The sequence below is a fragment of the Dipodomys merriami genome, unplaced genomic scaffold (assembly GCF_024711535.1).
Source record: "Dipodomys merriami isolate MVZ:Mamm:240054 unplaced genomic scaffold, mDipMer1.0.p SCAF_19, whole genome shotgun sequence".
Lineage (NCBI taxonomy): Eukaryota > Metazoa > Chordata > Mammalia > Rodentia > Heteromyidae > Dipodomys > Dipodomys merriami.
Window position 1 is genome coordinate 13,561,432 of NW_027203270.1, and position 20,883 is coordinate 13,582,314.

The 20,883-nt window shown below is 43.5% G+C and overlaps 1 protein-coding gene across 1 annotated transcript in view; it reads left to right on the forward strand.

The window, feature by feature from the left end:
* The first annotated feature begins 5,436 nt into the window (after nt 1–5,436).
* Taok1 (TAO kinase 1) overlaps nt 5,437–20,883 on the forward strand; it is a 112,376-nt gene continuing 96,929 nt past the window's right edge. The window contains exon 1 of the mRNA XM_070027372.1: nt 5,437–6,109. The gene's annotated coding sequence lies outside the window, so the exon portion shown is untranslated. The remainder of the gene's footprint in view (nt 6,110–20,883) is intronic.

The window sequence follows — 20,883 nt, forward strand, 5'->3', positions numbered from 1 at the left end:
CTCAATGTTAGTTGTTTGCCCCTTCTGTATTATTTTTTGAGCCTAACATACAATAACAATTCAAGAAATATTTGTTAAATCAAGTTGCATATGATTCATGCATTAGTGACTTACAATACTGAGTTTCACTGCAAAGACATTCCCAGAATTCAGTGCACACACTGACACATTGACAAGTTATCTTTTTATATACAGATAAATGTGTGACAACAAGTATGACATTTCACTTGGCCAAGCATCTTTTAAACACATCAGGGATGTGTATATTGCATAAAATTGCCCTTAGTCAATGGTGCCAGAAGTACAATATGGAAAAGAGAGTGTGCTATAGATTCATTCATAATGGGGTTCAAAGTCTAGCTCACCTCTTAGCATTATGTGATTTGGGGCATATGATATAACCTCTCTGAACCTTGGTTTCTTTATAAAATGAAGGTAATAATAATATTACCTACCTGATAGTCGTGAGGATTAACTAACAACGTACGGAAAAGGCTCAGGCAAGGAGTGTAGTTAGAATGTAATTATAGAATATCAGGTGAGAAACTGAGGCATGAACCCACAGCAGAAGCAGAGTGGATCAAGGCAGGGACAAAGAGAACTGGTCAAGAAGTAAACCCACAGAACTGCATTATCTGCAATTGTTCCAGGCATGATCATTTTCTTTACATGGATGAATGTTATTTTTTCTTTTTTGGATTATATTTTGTTCATGCACTGCTTGGCCCAAAGTAACTCTAAATGTTAGCTCTATTTAAAATGAAATAACTAGCCAGGTGCTGGTGGTCAACCTATAATCCTAGCTACTCAGGAATCTGAGATCTGAGGATCATGTTTCAAAGCTAGCCAGGGCACAGAATCCGGTCTCCAATTAACAAGCAAGAAAAGGACAGAAGTGAAAGTATAGTTCAAGTGGTTGAGCATCAGCTTAGAGTGGAAAAAGCCAAGCAAAGGTAGGTCCTGAGTTCAAGCTCCAGTATCAGCACAAGCATGCATAACAAAATGAAATAATTCATAAGCTTTACAGTCTTTACTAATGGTGCTGTGTGTGTGGGGGGGGAGAGAGAGAGAGAGTGTGTGTGTGTGTGAGTGAGTGTGTTCTGGGAACCTGGTAACTGTCTCTGACTTTTTTGCTAGCACTCTACCACTTGAGCCACAGCTCTACTTTTGGCTTTTATTGTGGTTAGAGATGAGAGTAAACTTATGTAACTGTAACCCCTCAGGAAAGCCAGAAGTGGCACTGTGGCTTAAGTGTACAGCACTTGCTTTGAGCACAAAGAGGCTCAATGACAATGCCCAGGCTCAGAGTTCAAGCCCTAGAACCAGTTCAAGCCCTGCCCATGCTGGCTTTGAATCTTGATCTTCAGATTTCATCCTGCTAGGCTGGTAAGATTACAGTTATTGACCACTGGCACCTGGCTATTAGCAATGCTTTCTTTTATTTTCTCTCTCTCTCTCTTTCTTTTCTCTCTCTTTCTTTCTTCCTTCCTTCCTCCTTCCTTTCCCTCCCTCCCTTCCTTCCTTCCTTCCTTCCTTCCTGCTTTCCCTCCCTCCCTTCCTCCCTCCCTCCTTTCCTTCTTTCTTTCTTTCTTTTTTTTTTTTTCTTTTTGGTCCATCATAGGGTTTGAACTCTGGGCCCTAACACTGTCCCTCAGCTCTTCAGCTCAAGGCTAGCACTCTACCACATGAGCCACTGTGCCACTTCCAGGTTTCTGAGTAGTTTATTGGAGATAAGAACCTCACCGATTTTCTTGCTTGGACTGGCTTTGAATCGAGATCCTCAGATCTCAGCCTCCTGAGTAGCTAGGATTACAGGCGTGAGTAACCAGCTCCTGGCTTTCTTATCTTTTTCTTTGGCAATACTTAAGTTTGAAATCAGGGCCTCTCACTTGCTCAACTGGAGTTCTAACAATTGAGGCATGTTTCTAACTCTGCTTTTTTTTTTTTTTTTTTTTTTTAGTCTTAGGGCTTGATCTCTGGGCCTGGGCACTGTCCCTCAGCTCTTCAGCTCAAGAAAAGTGCTCTAGCACTTGAGCCACAGTGTACTTCTGGCTTTCTTCTGGTTTTGTTTGTTTGTTTTTTTGTCGGTCATGGGGCTTGAACTCTGGGCCTGGGCGCTGTCCCTCAGCTCTTCAGCTCAAGGCAAGCGCTCTACCACTTGAGCTACAGCGCCACTTCCGGTTTTCTGGTGGTTTATTGGAAATAGGAGTCTCACGGTCTCTCCTGCCCGGGCTGGCTTTGAACCGCGATCCTCAGATCTCAGCCTCCTGAGTAGCTAGGATTACACGCGTGAGCCACCAACGCCCGGCTTTTCTTCTGGTTTTATTTGGAGATAAAAGTCTCACATGGAGCTGGGAAGGTGGCTCAGTGGTAGAGTGCTTGCCTTATATGCATGAGCACTCCTCAGCACCACATAAGCAGAAAAAGCTGGAAGTGGTGCTGTGGCTCAAGTGATAGAGTGCTAGCCTTGAGCTGAAGAGCTGAGGAACAGCACCCAGGCCGAGCTCAGGCCCCACGACCGACAAAAAAACAATAGCAGCAACAACCAATAAACAAAACAAAACAAAAAAAGAGCCTCACGGACTTTTCTGCCCAGATTGGCTTTAAACTGCAATCCTCAGATCTCAGCCTCCTGAGTAGCTAGGATTACAGGTATGAGCCACTGGTGCCCAGCTTTGCTAGTTATTTTGAAGATGGAATCTAGAGAACTTTTCTGTCATGGCTGGCCTTGAACCACCAAACTTTACATACCAGCCCCTTAATAGTTAGGATTTACAAATATGAGCCACTGATACCCAGCTAGGAATTAATTTTTTAAAAATGTGTGATGGTATTATGGTTATGTTACAATAAAAGAGACACTCAATAAACTGTACATGTGAAGTATGATGGTTTACAAGGGATTTACTTAAAAAATATCCCAGGGAGTTATGGAGAGGAAAGGTTTGAGGGAAAAGAAGTGAAATAACAAAGATCAAGTGTTGGACGTAGTTGAAATTGGGTCATGGACACATGGAAGTTTGTTACTCTATTCTAATCCTCTTCCTTTTTTATATGCTTGAAATTTTCCATAAAACATGGGAAAGCCTGAATCTCCATCCCCAATATTTGAAAAACTGAAGAGAATAAGACATTCTTCTTTTGTCCTTTTTTTGTGTGTGTGTGTGGGGTGGAGGGTAGGTGTGATGCTAGGAATTGAACTCAGAACTTCCTACATGCTAAGCATGTGCTCTATCCCTGGTTATAACAATTTCTTATTGGAACCTATCAGAATTGGAGGGGCAACAGTGCTGTATGAAGGAAGAGGGGCCCTGCCAGGAAAGAAATGTAGAGGGAAAACTGGTTTTGAGTGGTACTGAAAAGCAGTTTTGAGATGGAAGGATGTCAACTATGTTAAATATTTCAGATGATAGAAGTGAAAGGATTAAATGACTTCACAATAAAGGGCATCCTCAGCAAAATCAGTTTCCCAAGAACCTGGGTTGTGAAGGGGAAGAGAAATGAAGATAGTAACCACCCTTCCTCCCTTCAAGGAAAAACTAGGGCATGAATTTTTTTTTTTGGGGGGGGGGGGGTTTGAGTTTAGTGCCTGGGCCCTGTTCTGAGCTCTTTCCCTCAAGGCAAGTACTCCATAGCTCCACTTCCATTTTTTTTCCCCCTGGTTGTGGGGCTTGAACTCTAGGCCTGGGTGCTGTCCCTCAGCTCTTCAGCTTAAGGCCAGCGCTCTACCACTTGAGCCACAGTGCCACTTTCAGTTTTCTGTTGGTTTAATGGAGATGAGTCTCATGGACTTTTCCTGCCTGGGCTGGCTTTGAGCCTTGATCCTCAGATCTCAGCCTCCTGAATAGCTAGGATTATAGGCGTGAGTCACTGGTGCCCAGCTCTACTTCCATTTTTGAGTGGTCAGTAGAAGAGTCTCAGCAGCTAGGAGTATAGGCAATAGGGCATGATTTTTTATGCTGAGGGGAAGTTGCCTTTTGAGAGTGTTTGACAAATATAGGCCATAAGGAATAATTCTTTTTTTTTTTTCTCTTTTGGCTGGTCCTGGGGCTTCAACTCAGGGCTTGGGCTCTGTCCCTGAGCGTCTCTGTGCTCAAGGTTAGCACTCTACCACTTGAGCTACCGTTCCACTTCCGGCTTTTTCTGTTTATGTGGTACTAATCAAACCCAGGGCTTCATGCACGGTAGGCAAGCACTCTACCACTAAGTCACATTCCCAGTCCCATGAACCACAATTTTTTTTTTTTTTTTTTTTTTTTTTGTCGGCCGTGGGGCTTGAACTCTGGGCCTGGGAGCTGTCCCTCAGCTCAAGGCGAGCGCTCTACCACTTGAGCTACAGCGCCACTTCCGGTTTTCTGGTGGTTTATTGGAGATAGGAGTCTCACGGTCTCTCCTGCCCGGGCTGGCTTTGAACCGCGATCCTCAGATCTCAGCCTCCTGAGTAGCTAGGATTACAGGCGTGAGCCACCAGCACCCGGCTATGAACCACAATTTTTAAGATTACTTTAACTTTCCTCCCTCCCTCCCTTCCTTCTTTCTTCTGTTTTCTTCCTTTTTGTTCTTCTGTAGAAATACTATAAAAGTTTTATCCCCTGCCACAAAGTAGTAAGATATACCAGGTATCTGTGGCTCATTCCTGTAATCCTAGCTACTAAAGTCTGAGGATCATGAGTCCAAACCAGATCAGGAAGGAAAGTCCATGAGACTCTACCCATATTGCAATTAAGCACCAAAAAGGCCGGAAGTGGAGTTGTGGCTCACTAAATTCAAGCCTAGATCCGATATTAAACGGGGGTGGGAGGAGGAAAAAGAAATGAGATAAATTCTTTTTCCCTAAAGGATAAATCAGGATACTTTAATTTTAAACTATTTTACTCAACCTACGAAATGCACAACTTTTGGAAGACACAGGGTGTCTTAATATGTACTTTCAAACCTTCCTACCACTCCCCCAAATTAGTACTACACTATTAGATTCTCACAAGCTCAACTCCTTACTGATTATGCTGCCCAGTTCACCTCTAAGTTCCACAGAGGTGAACTAAGTAAGAGTAAGAGGTGTAGGAATGGAATATTCTACACTTCAGGGCAAAGTTTCACAATGGTCGGATTAGTAGGAGGCTGATGCTTTGGGGGAAAAAAGGAAGTTGGTGGAATGCAGATAAGGTCTCCTCCATCAGATTTCTAGGGAGAAACGAACGCACCTGACGCCCGCGTGGCGCCTGCTCCGCTAGCGAGAGCACAGGTGAGGCTGGGCGGAGGCAAAATACTCCGGCCGCCCAGGCGGCTCCGCCCAGCTCAAGGATTCGCGCGCTCCCGCAAAGGCGCGCACACGCACGCCGTCGTGTCTCGCGCAGGGTCGGGCCTGTCAGGAGGGAAATCTCGCGAGATTGGAGACTGGGATGACTGTCGAGAGGAGGGGAGTGGTGTCGGGGAAAGGGGGGGAACAGGGCAGCGGCCGGGCTCTGTGGCTTCAGGGCTCGGAAGGAGAGAGGGAGGGTGGCAAGAGAGAGTGAGTCGGTGCCGCCGCTTGCCTGAGGAGAGAGGAAGGGTCCCGCTCGCCCTGAGACCTTGACGGGCCGAGAGCGCTTAAGCACCCGGGAACCTCTGAGGCCTCCCGGCCCCCAGGGACCCCGCCCCAGCCGCCCGCCGCCCGGCCCGCGGCCTCTCTTCCCTTTGTGAGCGCCCCCTTCCCAGGGGTGGTGGTGGTGGTGGTGGCGGAGAGCTGAGTGGGGGGCCCGCCCGCGGACGGGCCGCGGCGGGGGCCCGAGAGGGCCTCGGCTGTGTGAGGACCGGAGGCGGCCGAGGCCCGGGCCGGTTCCCCCGAGGCGGCAGCGGCAGCTCCCGGCACTTCCCCGCGCCATCTTAGCTGAGCCCGAGGGCTTGAGGGCGCTTCCTCGACCCGAGTCGTCCCTTCGCCCCCCCGCCCCCCCTTCCCGCCCCTTGTCGCAGAGCTTGGGCAGGGCGGCTGGCTGGGGCTCCGGGGGTGGGGGGGCGGCGGTCTGTCGCCGGACCCCCTCCTCACTCCGCGGCCTCCAGCCTAGCGGCCACCGGAGCACTACGGGGGGCTGCGCCTGCCTAGGCGGCCGCAGACCTGTCGTCGGAAAGGGTAAGGGCACCTCTGCCTAGGGAAAAGGAGACTCGGAGGGGGGCGGGGAAATTCGGCCCACTCAGGCCTCTGGGTGGAAGAAGGGATGTGGGGGTGGGGTGTGTGCGTTGCGAGGGGGGGGGGGGAGGGAGACAAGGAGGGTCTGTGATTCTGTGGGTGGGGTGTAGAAGCTGGTGTGCTGGGCGCCCTCCTGTTTTGAAAGGGGCTAGAGCAATTAAATTCCTTTTTCCTGAGGGTCACCGGAAGGGGTGGTGGAAGGGGATGTTTCTAGGAAGGTGTGGCCCTAGTTGGGAGACTAGGTTGATGTTCACTCCGATTTAAAGGCGCGAGGTCCCTTTTCCTTCTGGTCCTCTGCTCCTCCCTGCTTCTTCTCCTTTGTACTGTCTATGCATTCTTGGGGAAGGAAGACTGCCCTGGATAGCCAGCTGGGTGGATTCTACTATCCCTCTCCACCCTCCACTCAGGGAATCTATACCCCTTTCTGAAGGGGTGCTTGAATAATTTCTCTCCCTCTCCCCTTCCCCCTTTCCCATCCTCTGGTCTACTGCAATGCTGCAGAAGTCCAAGTCAGTTTCTTCAGACACAGATCTATGTATACACTAAAGGGAGGGGGAACAGGAGAGGGAAGTAATGGCGTTTCCTTTGGAAAGGTTATTCATTTTCCTTTGGTTTTACAATCGATAACAGTAACTTTCATGCTCTTCCCCTGAGATCGGTCCATGAGAAATATATTTGCATCTGTTGTTGGGGATGATATATATGCCCTATGGAAAAGGATCCCTTTCTGTTTTGGTGTCTCTTTTTGAGAGAAATCTGAATTGATTTTTTTTTTTTTGAGCAAGTTGAATTTTCGTTAGGTTTAACATAGAATAACTTTGTATATTCTCATTCTATCCACCCTTTTTTTTTTCTTTGTCTGGCTTTCTAAAGAATTATTAAAGATGATTACAGACATACTGGTGAACATGCCCCTGTATTGTGAAACTTTAAGGTTAATATTTTGTATGACACATAGAAAGTTTATAAAAATTACTAGGTTACAGTCTTTTCTGTAGCGAGTGCTGTTTCTTAAGAAAGTGCAAAACGTTAATCTATCCAATTATGACATATTTATATGTATGTATCTCTCTTATCTATCTTGGGTTTTCATTTGCCAGGCAGGAGCTGTACCACTTAAACAATTCCCCCATCCAGTCTTATGGTCTGATAATCTATATTCTGTACTGACCTGGTTTGCAGTAATTACTGGCTTTATTCTTAGTAGAGTGCAAATAACTAAATAGAACAATTTTAGCATTCTGTAAGTGTGTTGCCAAATGGCTTTTGAGACCAAAAAAGTAGTCTTCTAGTCTTGAAGGAGTTGATGTATATCCTTTTTTTTTTCTTTAAATGTTTAGATTTACTGAGTTTATTGTTAATTTTTTTTTTTTGATTGGTCGTGGGGCTTGAATTCTGGGCCTGGGTGCTGTCCCTGGGCTCTTCAGCTCAAGTCTAGTGCTCTACCACTTGAGCCACAGCACCACTTCTGGCTCTTTTCTGCTTATGTGGTGCTGAGGAATCAAACCCAGGGCATCATGTTTGTGAGGCAAGCATTGTACCACTGAGCCACCTTCCCAGCCCCTATTGAATATATCTTAATTGGTGTGTTGCATTTTGAAACCTGTTTGAATAAGATGTTAGCAATAGTGATGACACTAATTTAATTTCTGTCATATAATTTCATGATTTTGTTGCAGTTTTATTATGTTTTCCTCACAAATGGAATCTCTATGTCTTTATTTCTTTTGATGTTCATCTCATTTTATTGAATTTGACTCTTCATAACAAAGTTGTACACTTTAATATGCAGAGTTGTTCTAGGCATCTAAACTGTCACAAAGCCTATTTCTCTGTATTATGGTTTGTTGTTGGGAATGAATTAATATATACTTGCATGTGTAAACCTAAGCATATAGCTCAGTAAAGTAACAGCTTTTATCTTAGAAAGATATACAAAGAGAATTTATCCATAAAGGCTATAGAAATTCAGGATGTACATAGGATACAGGCAATTACTTGCTCTATTTCAGCATATAAGTAGTCTGTTGTTTAGGACAGATAAAAAACAAAGCTTTTCCATAGTTGGCAGAACTCTACCTAAAAGTGATAAAAGTATGTTGATGATCAAAAGGATAAATTCATTATGAAGGAAAAACTGTCTAAGGGTTATTTCAGATAACCTCTGGTGCCATTGTCAGAATATTCAGAGCTCGCCAGTGTTGATTCCAGATTAGTGTGGCACTTCTTGTGTTCCTAAATAGTTCATCTACAAAATGGCAGCGATTACTTCCTGTTCTTTCACAACTGGCTCTTTCTCTAGATTCCCTTTAAATGACTTAATTTTTGGCATTCTGGTATCTGATTTGTTAATTTGGTTATAATTCTAATGTTTTATACATGAAGGAATTTGTAAGAACCAATTGGTTTAGAGGGCTTTAATAGTCTTGGAGTACTTTGACAGTAATAAAACATTACATTCAAATGAAAAGATAGTATCTCAGGTTTAAACTCAGTACTTTTTTTTTCTAATTACCATGATGGGACTCAAACCTGGGAAGCACTCTATATTATAGAAAATATAGACTTTTGGAGAATTTGGAACTGTTTGTTAACATAAAATAAGTGTCTGAGTTTATCCAGGCATATCATGACATTTGGTCTCATTATGAAAGAAATTGATTAGTTATTAGATAACAGAAATATTTAATGCTTTTAACTAATCACAAGTATTTCACACAAAAATGTCAGCAAACTTTACCAAAAGCAGAACAATTATTCTAGTGCCTTCAGGTAGACAGACCAAGACAAGTTTCTCCACTAGTAAAATGCTGGGTCTCAGGCAAAGAGAAAAAAAAGGAAAAGATGAGAAACTACTTTTTTTAATTAGAAAGGAAAATGTCCTGTAGTAGGGAAATTTGTTAGCAAGATGAAGTTGGGGTATTTCATTGTTTGCATAGCTTTTTTTTTTTCTTTTTTGGTCGGTCATGGGGACTGAACTCTGGGCCTGGGTGCTGTTCTTCAGCTCTTCAGCTCAAGGCTAGTGCTCTACCACTTGAGCCAGAGCGCCACTTCCAGCTTTTTCTGCTTACGTGGTACTGAGGAAGCAAACGCAGGGCCTCCTGCATCCAAGGCAAGCACTCTACCACTGAGCCACCTTCCTAGCCCTGCGTAGCTTTTTTGATCATACTGATTATACATGCTAATATATTATAAACAGGTTAGAGATAGCTACTATTTTTAAAGAATGGGATAGTTTTTGTTTTTGTGGGTCATAGGGCTTGAACTCTGGGCCTGGGCGCTGGTCCTGAGCTCTTCAGCTCAAGGTGAGTGCTCTACTACTTTAAGCCACATAGCCACTTCTGGTTTTCTGGTGGTTTATTGGAAGTAAGAGTCTCACGGACTTTGCTGCCCGGTCTGGCTTTGAACTATGATCCTCAGATCTCAGCCTCCTGAGTAGCTAGGATTACAGGAATGAACCACCAAAGCCCAATGAATGGGATAGTTTTAAAAGAAAATAGTGTTTGCTTAGCATGAACAAGGCTATGGGTTTGATCCTCAGCATCAAAAAAAATTGTTGATAAATGAATTTTTGTTTTTGTAATATGTATTAGCTAATTTGGCAACTTGAAATAAGTTTCACAATAACTTATTACTATGGCAAAATGTTATACCAAACCTCTGAATAATAGATAATAAAATAGTGATGCTTCCCTCCTCCCCTCCCCCCCCCCCCACCCCCCTATCATGGGCCTAGAACTCTGGGCCTGGGCACTGTCCCTCAGCTTTTAGCTCAAGCTGAGCACTGTACTACTTGAGCCACAGTGCCACTTCTGGCTTTCTGGTGGTTAATTGGAGATAAGAGTCTCATGGACTTTCCTGCCCGGACTGGCTTTGAACCATGATCCTCAAATCTCAGCATCCTGAGTAGCTAAGATTATAGGTGTGTGCCACTGGTGTCCAGCTTGCTTTTTTTTTTTTTTTAATTTAGTGCTTTTAGTATTGGAATACGTTTGAATTTTTTGGGAGGAGGGCTATATGCAGAGACAAATGGGGTTTATGAAATTGTTCATTTTTATCAACACAGATGGACTTTGTTTGGAATTTCTGTAGTTTGAGAACTTTAAATAGGAATCAAATAACTTTAATTTTTTGGTTGAACTTGGAATACAGATTTGTGATTGTGTGTGCTGGTATTGAGATTTGAACTCAGAACCTATTCTTTCCTTTGCCTTTTTGCTCACAGCTGGTGCTTTACCACTTGGATTATTGTTCCAGTCTGGCACTTTACTTGTAAACTGGAATTAGAATCTTGTAGACTTTTCTGCCCAGGCTAGTTTCAAACAGAGATCCTCTAGATTTCAGCTTTTGGAGTAGCTGGCCACTTGGAACAAAGATTTTTGTTGTTATTCTCATCCTGGGGCTTGAACTAAAGACCTGGGTGCTGTCCCAGAGCTTTTGTGCTTAAGGCTAGTGCTCTACCATTTGAGTCATAGCTTTACTTCTGGCTTTTTTGGTAGTTAATTGGAGATAAGAGTCTCATAAGACTTCCTTGCCAGGGCTGGCTTTGAACTGCCAACCAGATGTCAAGCCTCCTGAGTAGTTAGGATTACAGGGATGAGCCACCAGTTCCTAGCCCAGAACACAGATTTTTAAATACAGGTAATCTTTCAAAAATTTACAGTAAAGCTGGGCTCAAGCCTATAATCCTAGCTACTCAGGAGGAGATCAAGAGGATTGTTCAAATCCAGCCCAGGCAAAATGTTTGAGAGATTGCATGAGGCGGGGATTTGGGGGGGAGCTGGTTGCTCTGATGTGTACCTGTTATCCCAGATGTGGGTAAATGCAAATAGAAGACCTGGTGTCTAGCCTGCTCCCAGTATAAATGGCAAGACTATTCAAACAATAAGCAAAAAAGGTTGGTATGACTCGTCATAGAACACCCTCCTGTAAAGCACAAAGCTTAGTTTAAACCCAGTTGTGCCCTATCCTGCCTCCCCCAAACCCAGAAAAACTTATTAGCCTCACAGTATTTTACATTCCATCTAATATAAACAACTGGTTTAACCAGGCCCTGAGTTTAAGTCCCAGTACCTCTACATACTTTTTTTTTTGGTGGGTTGTGGGGCTTGAACTCTGGACCTGGGCGCTGTCCCTGTGCTCTTCAGTTTAAGACTAGCAATGTACCACTTAAACCACAATACCACTTCTGGTTTTCTGGTAGTTAATTGGAGATATGAGTCTCACAGACTTTGCTGCCCAGGCTGGCTTGGAACCATGAGCCTCAGATCTCAGCCTCTTGAGTAGCTAGGATTACAGGCATGAGCCATTGGCACCCGATTATACATTTTTTTTTTTTTTAACCTGGATGGGAATATAGCTCAATGTGGAGCAGTTGGCTAGGAAGCCCTGAGTTCTATCCTCAGTTACTACAAAACAGATGAATACATGTGTCATTGCTGAACAGTTGTGAAACTACATGTCTTTTTCTGTGTTTATATGTATGTGTATTTGTATATACCAGGGCTTGAACTCAGGGCTTTATGCTTTTGCTTATCATTTTTGCTCAAGGCTGGCACTCTTATCATTTGAACCATAACTCCATCTCCAAAACTGGAGGTCTTTATAGTCAAATTTTATCACTTTTTTTTTTTCTTATGGTGGAGATCCAACTTAGGGTCTTGCCCATATTAAGTACTTGTGGTACCATTGAGATATATTCTTAAATTAGTCACTTTTTTTTTTTTTGGGTCCGGTCATGGGGCCTGAACTCTGGGCCAGGGCGCTGCCCCTCAGCTCTTCAGCTCAAGGCTAGGGCACTACCACTTGAGCCCCAGAGCCACTTCCGGCTTTTTTATTTTTTGCTATGTGGTGCTGAGGAATCTAATCCAGGGCCTCAAGCATGCAAGGCAAGGGCTCTACCACTGAGCCAACTTCCCAGCCCCATCAAATTAGTCACTCTTATTTGGTGTTTCTGTTGTGCCTTCCACCAAACTATAAATTGTAACTTTGTATCTCAAAATAAAGTTTTAAATCAAAATTTATTTCCACACTTAGTACATGAGTGTACCGTCTTAAAGAAAATGATTTAAAATTACTAAAAAGAAGCCCAGTGCTAGTGGCCCACTCCTGTAATCCTAGCTACTTAGGAGGCTAAGATCTGAGGATTGCAGTTCAAAGTCAGCACAGGCAGGAAAGTCCATGAGACTCTTATCTCCAATTAACCACCAGAAAACTCGAAGTGCCACTGTGGTTCACTAAGTGGTAATGTGCTCCCCTTGAGCTGAAAAGCTCAGGGACAGTGCCCAGGTCCAGAGAGTTCAAGCTCCATGACTGACCAATAAAAAGATTAAAAAGAAAAAAAAATGCTTGAGCCACCAGTGCCCAGCCATTTAATTTTTTTCTTTTTCTTTCTTTCTTTTCTTTTCTTTTTTTTTTTTTTGAATGCTACATTCTATATACTGATGTTACCAAAGTAGGGTCATTTAAGACATATACTTTGTTGCTAGACACTGGTAGCTCACCAAGTGGTAATGTACTCCCCTTGAGCTGAAAAGCTCAGGGATAGCTCCCAGGCCTAAAGAGTTCAAGCCCCACGATTGACCAAAAAAAAGATTAAAAAGAAAAAAAAAATGCTTGAGCCACCGTGCCCAGCCTTTTAATTTTTTTCTTTTCTTTTTCTTTCTTTGTTTTTTCTTTTTTATCTTTTTGAATGCTACATTTTATATATACTGATGTTACCAAAGTAGGGTCATTTAAGACATATACTTTGTTGCTGGGCACTGGTAGCTCAAGCCTTTACCCTTAGCCACTCAGGAGGATGAGATCTGAGGATTGTGTTTTGAAGCCAGGCTGGGCAGGAAAGCCCATGAGACTATTACCTCCACTCAACTACTTGAGCTGTGCCTCAAGTATAGAGTGCTTCTTTGAGTACAACAGCTCAGGGACACCACACAGGCCAAAAGTTCAGGCCCCAGGACTGGCACCCCCGTAAAAAAGAGATATGAGAATAAATACATTGTAATGTGCTAGGTTTCTCAACCATGGCAGCATCAATATTTTGGACGGGACATTTCTTTGTTATGGGGATCTCTATGCTGTACATTTCAGGGTTTATTTTTCAGTTTTCCTGGCTTTTACCTATGGTGTCCAGTGTTAAGCCCTTCTGTACTGACCATCAAAAATGCCTCACTAGCCGGGCGCTGGTGGCTCACGCCTGTAATCCTAGCTACTCAGGAGGCTGAGATCTGAGGATCGCGGTTCAAAGCCAGCCCGGGCAGGAGAGACCATGAGACTCCTATCTCCAATAAACCACCAGAAAACCGGAAGTGGCGCTGTAGCTCAAGTGGTAGAGCACTTGCCTTGAGCTGAAGAGCTGAGGGACAGCGCCCAGGCCCAGAGTTCAAGCCCCACGACCGACAAAAAAAAAAATGCCTCACTTAGTTGGGCGCTGGTGGCTCACGCCTGTAATCCTAGCTACTCAAGAGGCTGAGATGTGAGGATCACGGTTCAAAGCCAGCCCAGGCAGGAAAGTCCGTGAGACTCTTATCTCCAATAAACCACTAGAAAACTGGAAGTGGTGCTGTGGCTCAAGCGGTAAAGAGAGCTGAAGAGCACAGGGACAGCACCCAGGCCCAGAGTAAGCCCCATGACGGACCAAAAAAAAAAAAAGCCTCCCTTGCTAGGTACTGATGGTTCAAGTTTGTAATCCTAGCTACTCAAGAGACTGAAACCTGAGGATCATGGTTCAGAGCCAGCCCAGGCAGACAAATCTTGGAGAATCTTATCTCCAGCTAAAAAGTTGGAAGTAGAGGTATGGTTCAAGTTACCAAGTGCCATCCCTGAGCAAAAAAGCCAAGCAAGAGCTTGAGGCCCTGAGTTCAAGCCTTAGTACTGGCCCCTTCACACACAGAAATGTTTCCCAACATTGCCAAATTGTAAGAGGAGCAAAATCACTCCTAATTAAAAACCACTGGTATAGTGAATGTTGAGGTAGCAAGTAGAATGTATAAAGAACAAGCTATATGATACAGGGAGAGTAATGAGATAGATTTTTGAGGGTGTGAGATTTTATATGGGATTTGAAAAATGTATTAGTAGAACTATATACCTTAAGAAGATCAGTATCTAAAAGGATTTTTTGGGTAGATACTTGGTAAAATGGGAACTGGAAAGGTGCTTTTGGGCAATGTCCTTTATTTTTTTAACTGTTGGAAATATAATACAGCAAAGTGTTGCAAAGTCTGTTGAATTCTCTTTTTTATACTTTTTATTGTATAAATACTGCATAGAGGGGTTACAGTTACATGAGCAAGGTAATGAGTACATTTCTTATCAAGCATTGTTGCCTCCTCCTTTGTCTGTTGAATTCTTGTTGGTGGGTATGTTCATGTAACTCAAAATAGAACTATTTATTTATTTATTTATTATTTTTGCCGGTCCTGGGGCTTGGTCTCAGGGCCTGGGCTCTGTCCCTGGGCCTCTTTGTGCTCAAGATTAGCACTCTACCACTTGAGCCACAGTGCCACTTCAGCTTTTTCTGTTTATGTGGTGCTGAGGAATAGAAGCCAGGGCCTCATGCATGCAAGGCATGCACTCTACCACTGAGCCACCTTCCAAGCCTTATGACACTTTTCATACTTTCTCCTTTCTTTTTTTCACCTTCAGTACTGGAGATTGAACTGGGGTCTTATGTTTGCTCAACAATAGGGGCTTTTCCTCCCTCCCCCCTCCATTCCTGGGGCTTGAACTCAGGGCCTGGGCCCTATCCCTGAGCTTTGCTCCACCACTTGAGCCACAATGCCACTTCTGTCCTTTTCTGTGTATGAGGTACTGAGGAATCGAACCTAGGTCTCTACCACCAAGCTACATTCCCAGCCCCATAGTTTTTTCTTGAAGAGACATTATGTTGTGCTTCTTGATAGGAAAATTATATAAAACCAAGGGTGTGGTAAGATCAGATTTTTTTTTTTTTTTTTGTCGGTCGTGGGGCTTGAACTCTGGGCCTGGGCGTTGTCCCTTAGCTCTTCAGCTCAAGGCAAGCGCTCTACCACTTGAGCTACAGCGCCACTTCCGGTTTTCTGGTGGTTTTATTGGAGATAGGAGTCTCACGGTCTCTCCTGCCCGGGCTGGCTTTGAACCGCGATCCTCAGATCTCAGCCTCCTGAGTAGCTAGGATTACAGGCGTGAGCCACCAGCGCCCGGCATGATCAGATGTTTTAAAAATACTGCTCTGATGGTATGGTGATGAATAGTTATATAGAAATTAGATGTTTTAACATATGGAGGAAGATTACAGAAGTCTAAGGACTAGGGTTGACATGATATACTTGAAAGAGATTAAGGCAGAAAAATTAATGCGATTTTGGATTTACTATTTGTAGGAGAATGGACATGTTGAGAGTGATTATTTTGCAAGGGACTAAGAATGATTTTGGCTTTGGCTGTGGATCATTCAGGAGATAACTAAGTTATCTTGTAGTAACAAAAGCTTTTTCAGTAGGGTTTTTTTTTGTTTTTTTTTTGTCTCCTGGTCCTGGGGCTTGAACTCTGGTCGTGGGAGCTGCCCCTGAGCTTTTGTGCTCAAGGCGTGCTCTATCACTGAGCCACAGTGCCACTTCTGGTTTTCTGGTGGTTAATTGGAAATAAGAGTCTCATAGCCAGGTGTTGGTGGCTCACACCTGTAATCCTAGCTGCTCAGGAAGTTGAGATCTGAGGATTGTTGTTCAAAGCCATCCTGGGCAGGAAAGTCTATTAGGCTCTAATCTCCAATAAGCCACCAGAAGACCAAAAGTGGTGCTGTGGCTCAAAGTGGTAGAGCACTAGCCTTGAATGAAAACACGTGGGACAATGTCCAAACCGAGTTCAAGCCCCAGGACCAACAAAAAACAAACCAAAAAGAGTCTCTTGGACTTTCCTGGCTAGCTTTAAACTGGGATCCTTAGATATCACCCTCCTGAGTAGCTAGGATTACAGCCACCAAAACCTTGGAAGTATTCTTTTCTTTTCTTTTCTTTTGTCTTTTTCTTTTTTTGTCGGTCATAGGATTGGACTCTAGGCTTGAGTACTCTCCCTGAACTTTTTTTTTTTTTGGTTGGTGTTTATGAGGCTTGAACTCTGGGCCTGGCCACTGACCCTGAGCTCTTCTGCTCAAGGCTAGCTCTCTACTACTTAAGCCACAGTGTCACTTCCAATTTTCTAGTGGTTAATTGGAGATGAGGGTCTCACAGATTTTGCTGCCCTGGCTGGCTTTGAACTGTGATCCTCATATCTCAGCCTCCTGAGTAGCTAGGATTACAGGCATGAGCCACCGGTGCCCAGCTGTAATTTTTTTCTTACTCTAATTACTTGTTTTAGCCTTTTAACAGGACTATAATTTTTGTATCCTTCCTTTTTAAAGAGGCTAGTATAGGACATGTAGCACTAATTTTTCAATGGCCCTCATTGAATTTTGAAAACATAAGTTCTTGTAAGTGTTGGCTAGTAGCCAGTAAGCATAGAGAAATTGGCAGTGAACTAGAACCACTACTTTTAAAACTGTGAGACACTGGATACTAGTGACTGATTCAGGCCTGTAAACTTAGCTACTCAGGAGGCTGAGGTATGAGGAGTACAGTTCAAAGCCAGCCTAAGCAGGAAAGTCCATGATATTCTTTATCTCCAATTAGCCACAAAAATTGAGAAGTGGAGCTGTGGTTTAAGTGGTAGAATGCCAGCATTAAGCAAAAAAAGTTAAGGGACAGGCGGACACCGGTGGCTCAGGCCTGTAATCCTAGCTACTTAGGAGGCTGAGATCTGAGGATCATGGTTCAAAGCCAGCCCAGGCAGGAAAGTCTGTGAGACACATCTCTAATAAACCACCAGAAAACCGGAAGTGGCACTGTGGCTCAGGTGGTCAAGTGCTCACCTTAAGCTGAAGGGCTCAGGGACAGTGCCCTGGCCCAGAACTCAAGCCCGATAACTGGGGGAGCTGGGGGGGGGTGAAGTTCAGGGACAGTGCTTAGGCCCTCATTTCAAGCCCCTGTACTAAAATAAATAAATAGCAAACAAATAAATAAAACTATAAGAAGTAAAAAGTATAATACAAGTCTATAGACCTATATAAATCTTGAGGCTGTCTCATCACATTAGACTGAAACTGGATGGAAAGGATCATTGAGATAATATTAGGTGACAATCCTCTCCCCCATCTCAATTTGTTTGGGTTACAATAGGTCTGTGAATTTAAGATTGTGTGAAATTTTTTTATGTATACATAGGTGCATTTTTCTTGGTTTGGAATCCATGACATAGTTGGATTAAGAATTACTAAAAATCGTTAAAAAATAAGTCTTTAAGTAATTGTACAAAGACAGAAAAGGGATGATTTCCTCACAGTTGCTGCTATTCATAATGGTAAGCTTGAGTCAACAAGAAAATATTATTTTCAGTGTGCTTTGCCTTACAAAAGGAACACGACTATGTCCCTTTTATAGTTAATATACTTGGGAAATATTTCTGTCCAAAATGGCTAAAATAAGCATTTTAAAAATTCACTTTATTTTCTAAATGTTATTTTTTTGTGGGGCTGGTGGCTGAATCTATGGCCTTTGTGCTTGCTAGGCCAGTTCTTTCTCCCTGAGGTATACCCTCAGTTCTCAAATTACATTTTTTTTTCTTGGTTGGTCATAGGGCTTGAATTCTGGGCCTGGCCACTGTCCCTGAGCTCTTCAGCTCAAGACTAGCACTCCACCACTTGAACCACAGTGCTGCTTCCCATTTTCTGGTGGTTAATTGGAGATAAAAGTCTCACGAACTTTTCTGCCCAGGCTGGTTTTGAACTGTGGTCCTCAGACCTCAGCTTTCTGAGTAGCTAGGATTACAGGCGTGAGCCACTGGTGCCCAGCTATACCTTTTTGTTGTTGTTGTTGTTGGTCGTGGGGCTTGAACTCTGGGCTTGGACGCTGTTCCTGCACTCTTCAGCTCAAGGCAAGCTTGCTCTACCACTTGAGCCACAGCGCCACTTCCAGTTTTCTACTAGTTTATTGGAGATAAGAGTCTCACGGACTTTTCTGCCTGGGCTGGCTTTGAACCGTGATCCTCAGATCTCAGCCTTCTGAGTAGCTAGGATTACAGGCGTGAGCCACTGATGCCTGGCTTCAGCTATACCATTTTTTTTTTTAAATTGTGAAAATACCGTACAGAGGGGTTACAATTACATGGGCAAGGTAATGAGTACATTTCTTGTCAAGCATTGTTGCCTCCTCCTTTGTTTCCCCGTACCATCCCTTCCCATCTCCTCCCCCCACCCCCACCCCCAGCTACACCATTTTTTTTTTTTTTTTTTTTTTTTGGGCCCCGTCGTGGGGCCTGAACTCTGGGCCTGGGCGCTGTCCCTCAGCTCTTCAGCTCAAGGCTAGCACTCTACCACTTGAGCCACAGCGCCACTTCCGGCTTTTTTCTTTTTGCTTATATGGTGCTGAGGAATCGAACCCAGGGCCTCAGGCTTGCAAGGCAAGCGCTCTACCACTGAGCCACCTTCCCAGCCCAGCTACACCATTTTTAAATGAACAGTTCATTCATATTTAGTTCATTCACAGTGTTGTATACTTTGTCTGTGCTGATGGTGAGACTTGAACTTAAGACCTCACATATTTCTCAGCTTTTCACTCATGGTTGTTTTATCATTTGAACCATGGCTCCATTTCTTCCTTTTTGCTTTATGGATTTGTCTGCCTGGGCTGCCTCTGAGCCATACTTTTCAGATCTCAGCCTTCTGAGATATAGGTATAAGCCACTGGTGCCAATAGTGCATGTATATGTGTGTGTGTGCATGCACGTGTATGTGTTTTAATTGTTGCTGTGCCTGGTACTAGGGCTTGAACTAAGAGCCTGGACACTGTCCCTGAGCTTTTGTGCTTAAGTCTAGTGCTCTGCCACTTGAGCCATAGCTCTATTTCCAGCTTACTATAGTTAGTTGGAGATAAGAATGTCATAGATTTTCCTTCCTGTGCTAGTTTTGCACTGCCACACTCATATATTATCCTCCTGACTGGGATTAGGTGTAAGCCACTGGCATGTGGCTTAATTGTTCTTATGTATGTGTTAACAGACAAACTCTAATAGAGTACATGGTTATGTTGCTGAAACAAGTTGACTCCACGGGTTTGATTATGAACTCTGACAAACAGAAAAAAAAGTTGATTTAAACTCAGTTCTGTAATACCAGATCCTTGAGATGCAGAGATAGGAAGGTTTTGACTTGAGGCCAGCATAGTCAAAAATTCATGACAACCAGGAGTTGGGCATGGTGGTGATACAGGCCTGTCATCCCAGCAATGTTGGAGGCTAAGATTGGCATGGCAGGATTATGGTTCCAGACTAGCTTAGGCAACGAAGTTTGTTCAGACACCATCTCAATAGAAAAAGTTAGGGGACATATCATATCATCATCATCATCATCATCATCATCATCATTATCCTGATCCTGGTGCTTGAACTCTGCATGTTATCCCTGAGCCTCTTTATGCTCAAGGCTCACACTGTACCACATGAGCCACAGCATCAACCACTTTTTTTTTAATTTTTTATTGTAAAGATACTATACAGAGGGTTACAGTTACATGAGTAAGGTAATGAGTACACTTCCTATTGAGCATTGTTACCCCCTCCATTGTTTTCCCCCTACTATCCCTTCCCTCCCTACCTTCTCCAGGTTCTCTTTTTTTTTTAATTGTGATTAAGTGATTACATAATTTCCCAAATTTTACAGTATTGTGGAATAATGATGCTCATTTATTTATTTATTTATTTTTATTTTTATTTTTTTTGGGTCCGGTCGTGGGGCCTGAACTCTGGGCCTGGGCGCTGTCCCTCAGCTCTTCAGCTCAAGGCTAGCACTCTACCACTTGAGCCATAGCTCCACTTTCGGCTTTTTTCTTTTTGCTTATGTGGTGCTGGGGAACTGAACCCAGGGCCTCAGGCATGCAAGGCAAGTGCTCTACCACTGAGCCACCTTCCCAGCCCCAATGATGCTCATTTAAAGTCAAGTTCATTCTAACTTTCCTAGAGCAAATTGTCTATCACGGTCTATAACATATAACGGTGTACACATATACACCATACATGTGATCAGCAGCATGGGGATATTTAGTAGTGTTATCAACCACTTTTTTGAGTGGTTTATTTGAAATACAAGTCTCACAGACTTTCCTGCCCAGGCTGTCTTTGAACCATGATCTTCGAATCTCAGCCTTCTGAGTAGCTAGGATTACAAGTGAAGGCCTTGACAGTTTGATCCTTTTTATATTGGTTCTCCCCTTACATGCTGTAGCATATTCCCTTCTCTCTTTTTCTCTTTTCTTCTACATTTGAGGATTGAATCCAGGGCCTTGGTTATACTAACAAGTACTCTGGTCACTGAGCTACATCCTCAGGCATACTGCTGTTTTTAAAGTGTGTTTTGAGTAATCTACTCTGCTGTTAATTTAGCCCTACTAAGACATGCTATTTTTGAGATCGGAACTGCTCCAGGTCCTCAAGAAGGACTTTCCATCAGTGTTTTCAAGTAGAAAGCCAATAACTGTGGAACTTCTTGCCTTGTGTCTGAAAAGCAATTTTATATTTTTCCAGTTGTAATATTATTCCTGAGAAGCAGAAGTTGATTTCAAGTTTATATACATTATTTCACAAACATTGTGGGTGTTTTAGATTTTATATTAGTTTATATGGTCAGCATTTTGACATTATTGTCTACTGTG